Source organism: Marmota marmota, unplaced genomic scaffold (assembly GCF_001458135.2).
Source record: "Marmota marmota marmota unplaced genomic scaffold, marMar, whole genome shotgun sequence".
Lineage (NCBI taxonomy): Eukaryota > Metazoa > Chordata > Mammalia > Rodentia > Sciuridae > Marmota > Marmota marmota.
In genome coordinates, this window is record NW_026000068.1 from 25,842,958 (window position 1) to 25,856,485 (window position 13,528).

Consider the following 13,528-nt stretch of genomic DNA (forward strand, 5'->3'; position numbering starts at 1 on the left):
CCAGTTAAACATTCAGTTTTGTGTGATGATCAATTCAGGGCCAAAAGCTAGAGAGGTTTCTCAGATTGCCAACCCGGAATCCTGGAATTTAGCCATCCCCAAAGAGCTGCTACAGCTGTTCCCATAGTAGCAAAGGTTGCTCCTGGGTCTGTCTTCCAAGAAGAAAAATCTTCTTTTCGATGCCAGTGCAAGCACGTTAAAAATAGCAAAGCTTTTTCCTGTCTCCTGACCCTTGTCTCTGCAGCTTTTTCAGCTTCACCCAAAGGGCTGTTCACTCTCCCTTGCACCTGTTGCTCCTTAGGTTCTCAGAACACTACCTGAATTTGAAGCTGGTCCACAGTGACCTGTAGAAATAGGTTCTTTCCAGAATGGCCCAGGCCTAGGCAATGAGGATTAAATGTGAGCTACACTGCAGCAAGCAGCAGCTCCTGACAGACAGTTCTGGTTTGGCATTTAACCGGGTAAGTAAAGAGAGAGTTTTGACAGCTGGGAGATCCCCTGCCCTACAGACCCAGAAAGTTCTTGTGCCAAAAAAGAACCCTTCCATCTAGGAAGGCAAAGAGCCAGCCAGTCTTTCCCTTAGCTGACTGTCTTCCGGGCTCGGCTCTGTTTTTGTAAGCTTTGCCGTGGTAGATAACTAATAAGCAAGATGGCTTGAAAAATCTGTGTGGTCTCCAAGCAGCTGTATTCTATGCCTCGGGTGCCCCCAAAGTCTTTCTGGCCTTAGTTAAAAGCCCTTCTGCGCTTGAGAATATATTTCCAGTAGCTGGAAACTTTAGGTTTCTGTCACTGGATACGATGATTAGCCAATATTTATTGAATAGATCCAATGAGGCCAGCACTGTTTTACACAGATTATATGAGGGAAGGGGGAAAGATTCCCAGTCTTTTCAGTTTTTCTTCAAGCCTCTTGATTCTCACTAACTGGCATTGAAGTAAAATTATCTTCTATTTCCTTTCCTTCTTTTAAATTGGCTGTATCAACCCTTTCTGTTTCTGCTTGCTGTATTTGCCAGGGTGATAACTCTCCCATATCTATTTGGCCTTTGCATTTAATGAGTGGGTTTTCAAAGGCATGATTGGAGACAGTGTATACTATCAGTAGATAATTCCCTTTGGTTTTAGGAAAAGAACAAAGCTCTTTTGTTAGCCTGGATATCCACTCTTCTTATATCTTACAGGTTTTTATTTTCTGAAGTAAAAAGAAAAAAAAAAACTTTATTTTTTTTTTTCTTTTCTACTTCATGCTCAAGATAGAATGAAAAACTGCAGCAGTAGCACCATGTGTTTAGTAATGATTTGCTTCACTGATAGAGCAAATTGGTTGTTGACAATGGTTGACTGCCCGTGTCAACTGACATAGCCTAATAAGGGAAAGAGGCATTTATTGATTATAAGACAAGAATACCCAAACTGGGGTTTGTCCCTTTAAATTATATTGACTATAAAATGGAGACCTTGCACCTTTTAAGTTTGAATTTAGTCTGATATTACTATTACTTCTAATATTTCTTTATTCATGTTCCCCCAAAGAGTATACACATTTATTCACAGAAAAAAAATACAAAAAACAAAAAACAAACATCACTCCTTAGCAAGTTCTTTATTTGGGAATATTTACACATACCCACATGCAGAGAAAATTCAAAGAACAAGATAAATGTACTTTCATTTTAAAGGGCATTCTGAGGTCATTGCTGAAATTTTTTGATTTGATATCATTGCTTCCCAGTTGAATATAAAATGTATTTCGTTAGCAGAGGATCCTCAATCCATATCTCGTTTACCGTATTTAAATCCTTAATCCTCTAACACCAATTCAAATAACAGTCCACTTACTAGATTCCAGCTTCGGGTCACCATTCAATGAGAAGTGACAGGCAGTGAAATCAGAAGAACTCACTGGCAGGTAGATAATGGATGTCAAAGAAAGCCTGCAAGACTCACAAACAGCTAGGGTTTATAAATTATCCAGTAAACAAATATTTTCTGAGCACCATGCTAGGCAGTGACCGAAATAATCACCATTCTCAGAAAATTGTCACTGTTCTCAAGGGGCTCATGGTCTAGCAAGGCAGGCAGATACAGAGAGAACTATAGGAGCTAATAACCATCATATGCCTAGTGATTCTAAATGTCACACATCTGCTAAGTACCTAATACTCACCACCTTGCTAATCTTCACAACCACCTTATGAAATATATATTATTACTTCTATTTTACCAATGAGATAATTAAAGCTCAGAGAGGTGACATTACATGGCTAAGATGTACCTTATTAAGTGACAAAAGCATCATTGTAACCAGGGATTGTCAGACTCCTGAGATGGAGACCTTTCTCCATACCTTCCTAGTTTCTTCTCTTGGGAATGCAAATGATCAAGTCAAATTTTCTGCCAGGAACACTGAGGTGAACAGGTAAGACTTCACAGAGAAGATATCACTTGGGACTAGGAAATAAATTTTCTTGGCACATTTCATTGGCTAATTAAAAAAAGAAGTGCTGGAGTGTTGCTAGGTAGTTTATATTTTATTCCATTTCAAGTTGGGAAAATACCTTGCTTCAAAGCTTTGTTTTTGTATATATTTTTTGTGGGGTGGATTGCATTGTAGGCAATTTGGAGAAAATGTTTATAGTTGTACAGGCTGAGAATCTGGTTCTTCCCCAAGACATATTTTAACATATAGCAAAACACAGCCACAATATAGTCCTGCTGTTCAAGAAGCAAAGCTTGATTCTGGGACATATACACAACATGAGTTAAACATCACACAGTCCTTAGCATTTGTAAAGCTTTTATTAAAGCCTCATGTTTTCAACTGGCTAATGCAATTTAAACAAGATATGTAGAACCTGAGAGAAGCCAGAGAAGAGAGTCAAGAATGATGTAGAGTGTCTCAGTCTGCTTCATATAAGAAAATAGTTCTATTGGACAGATCCTCATGTGTAAGGTACCACAGGAAAGATAGTCCAGGGGGCTGGCCGGCCTGTATCTTTTTTGTTAATTAATAATGTACACCATTCTTATTCCACAGGAACACCTGATGCCATACATAATGAACACCTGCATCCATGCAAAATGAATCAAAAGCCTTAGAATCTGATAGGGATGCAAAAATAAAAGAAGACCGCAATACCAGGTATTTCATTCAGATGAGGGATACAATAAGTTTACAAAGGAAAGAGGTAAGTGTTTCATTCTGACTAGTTATCATTGAAGGTATCATGGAGAAGTCTGGTGTTTGAGATTAGCTTTGAGGCTTTGGACTGTGGGGGTACTTTCTACAGGTCAAGGAGACAGTGGGAATTTATGGTTGTTGGTTCAGTCTGTGAAAAGGCATAGAGCAGAAGGGTTTATGCTGTATTTATGGAAGTTCAGATGGTAGAGCTACAAAGTAAAGTTCATGGTGGAAGTGAAATAGAGGGGAAAAAAAGAAGAACAGTTAAGATCTCAGACCATGAAAGGCTCCAGGGTCATGCTAAAAAAACCTGTACTTCTTTAGGTAGTGGAAAAATGAGAGCTAATGTTTATTGGACTACAGTAATATCAAGTTTTATAGTGAGTAAATATGCAGTTAACAAACATTATTTTACCTAATCCTCAAAACTATGCTGAAGCTTAAAAATTTAAGTAATATTCCCAAGTTCATATCTTTTTCATTAGTGCATAATGTTGGGGTTCATTTTGACATAATCTTATGTATGCATGGAATATAATTTGATCCACTTTTGTCCCTAATATTTCCTCTTTCCCTGCCCCCCTCCTGTTCTGCAACCTCTACTCTATTGGTCTTCCTTCTATTTATTTATAATTTTTTTTTAAAAATTAATGCTTTGTATGTAAGCAGAAAAGGTGAAACTCACTGTGATATATACATAGCATAATTTAGTCAGTTTCATTCCATGGTTCCTTCCTTTTCCAATCCTTTCTCCTTCCCCCTCATTCCCCTTTCTCTATTTCACTGATCTCCCTTCTATTTCCATGAGCTTCTCCTTCACCACCACCACCACCACCACCACCATTTCCCTTTATTTTGCTTTAGCTTCCACATATGAGAGAAAACATTTGACCCTTGACATTCTGAATCTAGCTTATTTCACTTAGCATGATGTTCTTTACTTCTATCCAATTACCCACAAATGCCATAATTTTATTCTTCTTCATGGCTGATTAAAATTCCACTGGGGGTGTGTATGTGTGTATATATATATATATATATATATATATATATATATTCCTTTATATATAAATGGAAAAAGGAATATATGGATAAACAAAATGTGTATATATATATATATATATATATATATATATAATGTGTTTATATATATAATTTATTGACAGGTGCATGGACTGGTTTCATAACCCAAGTTCACATATTGTATTTATAGCATATCTGTGAATCTAGATATGCATGCTTTAGATCAAAGGCTGTTAACTATTAATTGAAACTTCTTTTTTATCAAGTTTTTTGGAGGACAAACTGACTCTATTGGAATCATATTTTTATCATTTTGAAGAATTAATTAAAAATATGGGAAAATAGAAGTAATGAAACCAGTAAAATTACTCCAATGGTTCAAGCAAAATATCATTTGAGGCATAGCTGCAGAAATGGCAGCTAAAGGGAAAACATGATTGAGGTATAAAAGCAATATCAAAAGTAAATAAGGTCCAAGGTTAAACCTGGAGATATAGGTGACATTAGTTCTATGAGTAAAAGAATTCCAGAATTGTCCTTTTTCTAGAAATACTGAGTGAACTTTCTGTCCTATGGTTGGGTGAAGTCATGTGTTTAATTTGTAACAATAAGTTGTATGTAGAAGTGAGCTGTGTTATTTCTTGCCTGAGTGTTTTCGGCCAATGTGTGACTGCCAGGAGGGTTCCCCCCCCCCCCAGCCCCTCTCTCTTTTTTTTTTCCATCTTTGTGAATGGCAAGATTTGAGAAAGTGGCTCCTCTTTTATCCTGGTTCCAGATTGCCTACAGAGAGCCTGTTGACCTAGAAGAGATGTGTGAAAGACAAAGAAACCTCTGTCACTATAAACCACTGAAGCTTTAGGTTTGTTTGTTACTGCAGCAAACCCAATCTGTCTTGACTGATATAGGTGAAGAGGGAACTAACTAACTTTTATTAAGAACTCACATGAATTATCTTATTTAGTTCTCAAAAGGTATTATTAAGTAGATACCACTATATCCCTATATGAAGATTTGAGATGTATCATTGCTAATAGAACTTGAATAATGATTAGTTAAATAAAGTCAGAATTTGAATCTCGGCAGATTTTTCCCCTTTATAAGACAAAGGAATTGCAAGTGTGATTAAATCTTGATATGGAAAAATTTCCTAGATTTTCTCATTGTGCCCAAAGTAATTACAAAAGAAAGAAAGATGGAGACATGATTCTGGAAGCAAGCAGAAGTGTGAGGGTTGGGGTTGGGAGAATATGAAGATGTGACACTGCTGGCTTTGAAAGTGGGGGAAGGGGCTATGAGCCAAGGAAAGCAGGTGGCCTCTGGAGCTGGAAGGGCAAGGAACAAAGTCTCCCATGGAGTAGTTGGAAGGAACACAGGTCTGTCAACCCATTTTTGAGCTCTGATTTCCAGAACTGTAAGATAAAAATCTCTATTGTCTTAAGCCATTAAGTTTGAGGCAATTTATTCTGAAACGATAGGAAACTAATACAGTAATACTACTTGATTTACGTGTTTATCTGAAGAGACTGGATAATTGACACTGGGGGCTGGTGAAACTGTCCAAAGAGGGAATGTTAAGTGATGTGAGAAGAGCTAAAGACTGAGCCTAGGAAAACTGTAATTGACTAGTAAAAGGAGAGCTGGAATTTGTTCACTAGTAGATCTGCAGTGAATTTGATACTACCTAACTATGGAAGAAATGATGAAGTTGATTCATATCCAATCTCAAAAATAAAAGCCCAAGAATCTAGAACACTCCAGTATGGAAGCCTGACCCAGCCATTATTCTGTAATGACAACAACAACAAGAAGGAGAATTTTATTGTGTTTATCATATGCTGGATAGTGTTCTAGGTGCTCTATATGTGTTAATACTTTTAAATATTGCAACAACCCCTTTAAGATATGTACTCTTATTAGGTTATTTTTGTAATGAAGAAATTATTTGTGACAAAGCACAATTTTAAGTGGAAGAGCCCAGGTCAGAACTGGGCAGTCTGGCACAGTCTGCTCTTAAGCCAAGAACAGATTAATATATGAGAAATGACAAAGAAGCTATTCTGAGTTCATTTCCCTGTATAATCCACTTAGTAAAAATTGGGATATTTTAAAATTTGAATTCTTGTTGGTTTCCTTTTTCCCTGTTTTTAAGGGCAAGCAAACTGATTGTAGTACCTATTTCATGTGGTTACCATGAGGTGTACTATTCTGACACTACTGGTTAGAGATGATACAGGCCAAATTTAGAAAACTTAAAATTACCCTCTCATCCCACTAAAATGTAAAAGGTAAAAGGAGGATTTGCTGGAATTACCTTGGATGTTCCCAGCATGGAAAGAGGATTGGAAACTCTTAGGAAGGACAAAAACCAAAGCATATCTGGAATCCCAGCAATTCAAGCATCATTAAAATTTCTGCCAATCTCTCCTTCCTACTTCTATTAGCATATAAAAAATCTTGTCCTCTCCAACAGAAGAATATCTCTTTTAATTCAGTAGGAACAGGGTGGTTTGGACTTCTGGAGTTCTTCCCTACAACTTCATGAATATTGGTTGACCACAGGATTTATTTCTCAGATCTCATTTCCTTCCACCCTTCCGCTGACTCATCTAGCCAGTTACACTGGTCCCCTTGCTCTTCTTTGAATTTTCCAAGCATCTTATCATTGCCAATCCCCTACTACAATTATCCACCCCCAAGATGACAACAATAATAGCTAAGCCTATTCATTACAATCAGGAAGTCTTCTATGGACTTTAAATTAATTCATTTAAAATTTAACATTAAATCTCTAAGGAAGATGTTATTTTTATTCCCCATTATAACTAATTCATGGAAAGGTATCTTACTATCACATAGTTAACTAATAGCATGGTGAGATTCAAGCCCTAGCATCTGGCTGTAGAATCTATATCTTTAAACCTTAACCTTTCACTTTTTAAAGGCTGTTCAAATACCAACACCTTAAAGACCTGACTGCCCTATCTAAAATGATATCCCTGTCATTCTCTATTCCCTTTCTGCACTGATTTCTTCCAAGTACTTACCAATTTTTGGCATTACATTTATTGGTTGTTGTCCATATTCTAGACTAGTATGTAAGTTCCATAAGAACAGAGACTTGATCTGTTTTCTTAACTACCTGGCACATAGTAACATTCAAATATTGGTTGGATGAATTGAATGACTGAATTGTGTCTGTTTACTATGTGCCAAGCATTATTCTAAATATCTGGTGTATATGCAAGACCCTTTCATTTTTACAATGCACATTACAGGAGGATTTGCAAGGAAGAAAGCAAACAGCAATTATAACATAAAAGTAATTTTTTTAGTATGCTTATAGGTGATCAATTCTAGGGAAGGATAGTGAAAAATAATAACAATAATGTTGTTTTGGAAATTGGTTTCTAGTTCTAAACTAAAACTTGAAGATGAGGGGGTGAACTGTGTGTATATGGGGGTGGGGGTTGAGAGCACACAGCAAGTGCAAAGGCCCCAATGTTGCAGTTAGACTACTTTGGTTGAATGAAGTGGGGAGAAAGCTGGGAGTAGAAGCAGAAGGGAAGGGGGTCAGAAACAGAGAGAAAGAGAGAACCAGTTCAGCAGAAGCCTTGAGAATTCCTGTAAGTACAGGCATTTGAAGAAAGACGTGATAAAATTTTGCTGAATGAATAAATCATAAAAAGGGAAAAACTACGTTATTTTAGGTCCAGTTTTAAAAAAATCCTGGGAATAATTGAATGGCTCTGCTATAAGATTTTGTCTGTGTTTGAACAAATTCTACCACAACAAACAAAAATCTAGGAGCCAGATCAGCTCAAAGTTGGTCAGTTGCCCACTTTTCAAAGTGGGAAAAAAAAAAAGAAAGAAAGAAGAAAGGAAAGTCTTATTTCTCTGTAAAAATGTGGGTTTATAATTTTTAATATTGAGTTAGGTTGGAAGAGAAGAAATAGTTTCCCAAAGGTCAGAATGGGAACTAGATAAGTCGTGGACAGTAGATATTAGGAGGGATAACCAGACAAACAGTGAATGGTAATTAAATTATAATGCTCTTTTTTATCTCTTTTAGTCATTGGGAAACATTCTATTTGCACTTGTGGCATCAACTTTAGATTATCTTTCATTAAACTCACTGTTCCAGGCATTGGGGACATAAAATTAATTGACCAAGACATGCCCTCAAGAAGCTCACAGTCTAGCAAGACAAAATATAAACAAATCACATTAATACAAGGTGCTCCTTGGCATAATGGTGACACACTGCCTGCTCTGGGGATGTGCTGGATAGAGCATTTAGCTCATTTTCACAATTCAGAGTTTTCCATAGCATTGTCCATGGATTGTCTGTATCAGAATCTCCTGGGGGAGAGGGGTATTTATTAAAATCCTGGGCCCATCCAAAAAATACTGAGTCAGAATCTCTAGAGATGGGGCTTAGAAATCTAATTCTATAGTTAAGAGTCCTAATAATTCTTACCCACAGTAAAATTTGAGGACTTCCATCACATATTCTTCCTTTCCTCCAGTGCTGCCTGGTAACAGTGCTGAGCACAAAACCAGATGCAATGAGCTGGTTTACAGCTCAGTAGAGTGGCAAGGGAATTAGGATGGTAGTCATTCTGCCACAAGCGCATAGATCTGAAAAATTCAGAACTGAAAATAGAACAACACAGATCCCCAAGCTACTCTTCGGATTTTAAGCCAATGCTCTGTTTGCCTATGTTTAGAACCTAAATATTACTGCGGGTGATATGCTTCATTATTTTTTTATTGTCCATTGTGACTTAATTATATCGGAAAACACTAGGCTTTTGAGAAAGTCATTCTCTGACCACTAATAGGCCAATTGTGGTTTTCCTGGGGGTTAAATAAACATAGTTATCCAAGTTAACCTGATTACCTGATTGGGGTTGGTTTTTCTACCAATATATTCCTCACATTATAAAGAAGAACAAAAGAAAACTAACAAAACCAACAAAACAAAACAACCGCAAAACCTTGCTCTTTCTTTGCCTCTCATTAAGTTTTGGACATAGGCTTTATTTATTTCTCCATACAAGGTGTTTGCCTATGGGATTTGTTATGGTTTAGATGTGGTGTCCCCCGAAAACTTACTTGTAAGACAATTCAAGAAGGTTTGCAGGAGAAATGATTGGGTGATAGCCTTAACCTAATCAGGGAATTAATCCCTGGTGCTATTAACTGAATGGTAACTGGAGGCAGGTGGGGTGTGGCTGGAGGAAGTGGTTCATTGGGGGTATGGCTATGGGGTATATATTTGTATCTGACAAGTGGAGTCTCTCTCTCTCTCTCTCTCTCTCTCTCTCTCTCTCTCTCTCTCTCTCTGCTTCCTCATTATCATCTGAGCTGCTTCCCTTTGCCACACTCTTCCGCCATGATGTTCTTCCTCACCTCAAGCCCAGAACAATGGGGCTGGCCTTCTGTGGACTAAGACCTCTGAAACTGTGAGCCCTCAAATAATCTTTTCTTCCTCTACAATCGTGCTGGTCGGGTCTTTTAGTAGTAGCAGCAAAAGAGCTGACTGAAACAGAATTCAATTAGGGAAGGCCTCTAGTGAAGGTCAGTCTAGTCTTTCTGTACTTTCTGTACTTTCAGGGTCACACATTCATGTCTATGCATGTTCATTTCCATTACCATAGTCTTTAACCCTCAAGTTCTCACATCTAGCTTGCTTTGGTATATTGCTAGTAGTTCCTTTTGACTTCCTTTTACTTAGTTCCAAGATTTAGCAGTGCTGCCTGATAAATATTCCTAAAGTATCACTTTCCTAATGTCAATGTGTTAGGCTTATCCGGCCAAAGTACAGAGCTTTTACATTAAATACAAGAGGATTATTAAAAGGAACTGTCTACTTTTTTAGTCTCCATTGTGGTCTATGTGGTTTCATGACATTCTGCTATCTGTAAGCTTCCTCTTATTAACTATTGCTTCTTCCTGCACAGTCCTTTATGCAGTCAGTCTGATTGGCTTAAATCATTGTATCACTCATATTGGGCAGATCCCTTGTTTAATCACTGAGTTGGGTACTCACCCCGATGTAGTTAGTTGTTAAGGTAGTACAATGAGCTGTCTCTCTTTGCCTCCTCAGCAGGAGGCTCTACGTGAAGGTTCTTGCAACTTTCCTATTCAAGAACCTAAAAGGAATCTGTTAGCACCAAAGCAATGTTCACTTTCTCTCCTTTGATTTCAGTTTCCCTGATGATATGGCTCTTCCTTTAAATTTTCAATTATATTATTGACTACATTTCAATGTGCAGTCAATGCTATATTTAGATAATTTTTCTTTCAATTGCTCTGATACTGTTCCTGGCCCATAATGCTTATTCCATCAAAGGAGTGCACCTCATTCATTTTCATTTATTGACACATTATATGAGCCACAAATCACCTATTCTGCAAGAATCAGTTCAATCTCCTTTGTACAGTTTCTCAATGGATTTGTGTCATGTTAAACCCACTTTCCCCATTCTGTTTGAACACTGTAAATACTATCTTATTAACTAACTATATCTTATTATTGTGTTCTTTATATAATGTCTTTAACTACTTTCTAATTTGATTCAGTGTGTGGGTATTAGCACTCTACTCTTTGTGCATCTTATTGTGCTGGGTGATATAGTGTGTCCATCCCAGTTCTAGACATATAATCAGTGCTCAAATAATCACTCTCTAGAAGACACAAAACAGAATAATCAATTTCTAAACAGAAAAACCCTTGACTTAACAGCTTCAATGAAGATGGTCAGTAATATTCAGAAAGTCAACAGTGGATTCAATATGAATCCCTATTTTTTAAAATAAATGATTTTTATCAAAGATATCGAATTTTTATCCTACCTCATCAATGCATCTCAAAAAAGAGTTGTTCTTTTTAAAGTGTAGAAGATAGAAAGTTCCTTGAATGAGGCAGAGGACTTAGGTAATGAAAAAGAAATAGGAAAGACTGAGAAGAATAATGTTTACAGCACCCAGCTTAATTTAGAATGACATATTAATTAGATTAATTTTTGTCCCATGCTACTTTGTAAGATTGTATTTTACCATGTGGACGTAGCAAATCTTTTATGCCTCATAATTTTCTTCAGTATTATCTTAACAAGAAGAGGTGAAATGTAACTTCTCCCGGTGCTCTCCCCTCTAAATCTGGACTTTAATCAATAGAATATGGCAGAAAAGATGCTGAAGGTAGGTTAAAAGTCTGTCAGTTTCTCCTGGGGTCACTTGGGATGCTTATACTCTGAATGTTCTCTCTTGGAACCCAAGAGGCATACTATGAGAAGCGCAAGCCACATTCCTTGACCCCCTAAAGATATTGTGATCAACAGCCCTAGCTAATCCCAGCCATTGAGTCATCCCTGCCCAGGCACCTGCCATGGGAGTGAATTGGCCATCCTGGAAGAGTCTCTATAACCTCAGCCTTTTCAGTAATAAGTTGTTTGTGTCACTGATAACTGAGGCACCAAACACAAAGATAAGCCAACTACTGTGTCCTGGTTAGAATTTGTGACCTCCAAAATTGGTAGGCATACTGAAATAGAGGTAGTTTCATGATACTAACATTAGGTTGGTTTGTAGGAGCAATAGATAACTAGAACATACTCCATGCTGCAAGTGCTTAGCACAAGGTTTTACAAAGGACAGAGAATAGTTTACCTCTGCCATTTGAAACACGATTACTTCAAATGAGAAACATAGCCTGAAAACAATATTTTAAAATAATTCATCTGATTTTGTCTACTCTTTTCTGAAATATTGTTAGTGAGAGTTTAAAAGGGTAAGTTTTGAATTCTGAAAGTTGGTGAAGGACATTAATTAATGCAGAGAAATGCAAAATAAAGCCCAGAAATAGAGAGTTTAGCAATCAGTACCTGTTTGGGAGAACAATAAGTAATGAACTTGATTGAAATATATAGAAGAAAGTAGTAATGAATTTCAAAAAAAGGAGCAATTTATTGGGGCTTTGATTACTTTGAAAATAAGTTTAGGTTTAGATAAGGACCAATATAATGGTGCTGAAATTCTTTTTTGTTTGAAAATTACATACAAAACATGGTAAGAGATTTTTGTGGCAACCATATTTAAATGACAGTGAGGAGATCAGACAAGCTGCAAAAGTAAACAATCCCATCAAACCGTGAAGAAAATGTCTGACAGAAAACACAAGAACTTGGTGTAGAAGTGGAAATGTTGGAAGAAAAATAAGAAAATTCCATGGCCAATCATAATTAAAGATTAATTATAAATTCTTTATTCCTGTATATGAATAATCTCCATAATAATTCCAGAGCATGACAGTAGTTAGAAAGGAGGAACAACTAGGAAAAGAATGATATTTTGAGGGGACTTCAAGTATTAGTGGTGATTGGTATGTTTTTCAAAACTAGTATATGAACAAAATATTTTCACAGGGCAAATTAAGGTTTCAAACCAGATTAATATACTGTGTTGTTCCTCAGTAGTGGGCTTTTTGGTTAGAACTTCAAAATTTTAGTTATTAGCTATTAAGAGAGCAGAAGGTAACATTCTTAGAACTTAGTTTTACACTGGGAAACTATTAGTTATTTCACTGATTTTTATGGAAGAATTTGATGAATAAATAGAAGTGGAAATGTTTTTGCATACTGTAGAATGATATTCAGATTGTTAATATGAAACTACATAATTTTGGAGGACTCAGAAGAATAGGTTAGATACTTCAGTTATATCAAAGGATTTGGTTATAGGGATAGAGCCTTGAGAGGTAGTGAAACTGAGCTGGTGTCTGAATTCTATGGGGATATCAAGAATGGGGTGAGATTTCAGCCCAGATTTAATACTGAGGAATACAATCAGGTATTGGGTCAGATGGATCCATTGTAAAGAAAGGAATGGGTGTGGAGCAATGGGTGCCTGGCAACCCATCTTGGGTAGAAAGTATGCTGAATCCAAAGGTAAGAAGTGTGGGGTCAACAAAGATCAGTCAGAAAAATAGATGTACATAGATGGAAAGAATGAAATCAGAAAGATATCATTGAGGATCAGGACGAGAGTCAGTGATACCAGTATGATCACTTTTCTCTTTCTGTGGTTCTCTCTCTCTTTTTTTAATTTATTCTTTTTAGTTATACATTTCAGTAGAATTTATTTTGATATTATATATACAGGGAATATAACTTCCCATTCTTGTGGTTGTACATGATGTGGAGTTACACTGGTCATGTATTCATATAAACATAGAGAAGTTATGTCTGATTCATTCTGTTTTTCCCATTCCCATTCCCCCTTCCATACCTTCCACTCCACCCTGTTAAATCTGATGAACTC

General features: G+C 36.7%; 1 long non-coding RNA gene across 1 annotated transcript in view; it reads left to right on the forward strand.

Moving 5' to 3' along the window:
- Window positions 1-266: 266 nt before the first annotated feature.
- LOC125619999 overlaps window positions 267-13,528 on the forward strand; it is a 25,203-nt gene continuing 11,941 nt past the window's right edge. The window contains exons 1-2 of the long non-coding RNA XR_007351584.1: window positions 267-461; window positions 3,038-3,188. This is a non-coding gene — a long non-coding RNA (uncharacterized LOC125619999). The remainder of the gene's footprint in view (window positions 462-3,037; window positions 3,189-13,528) is intronic.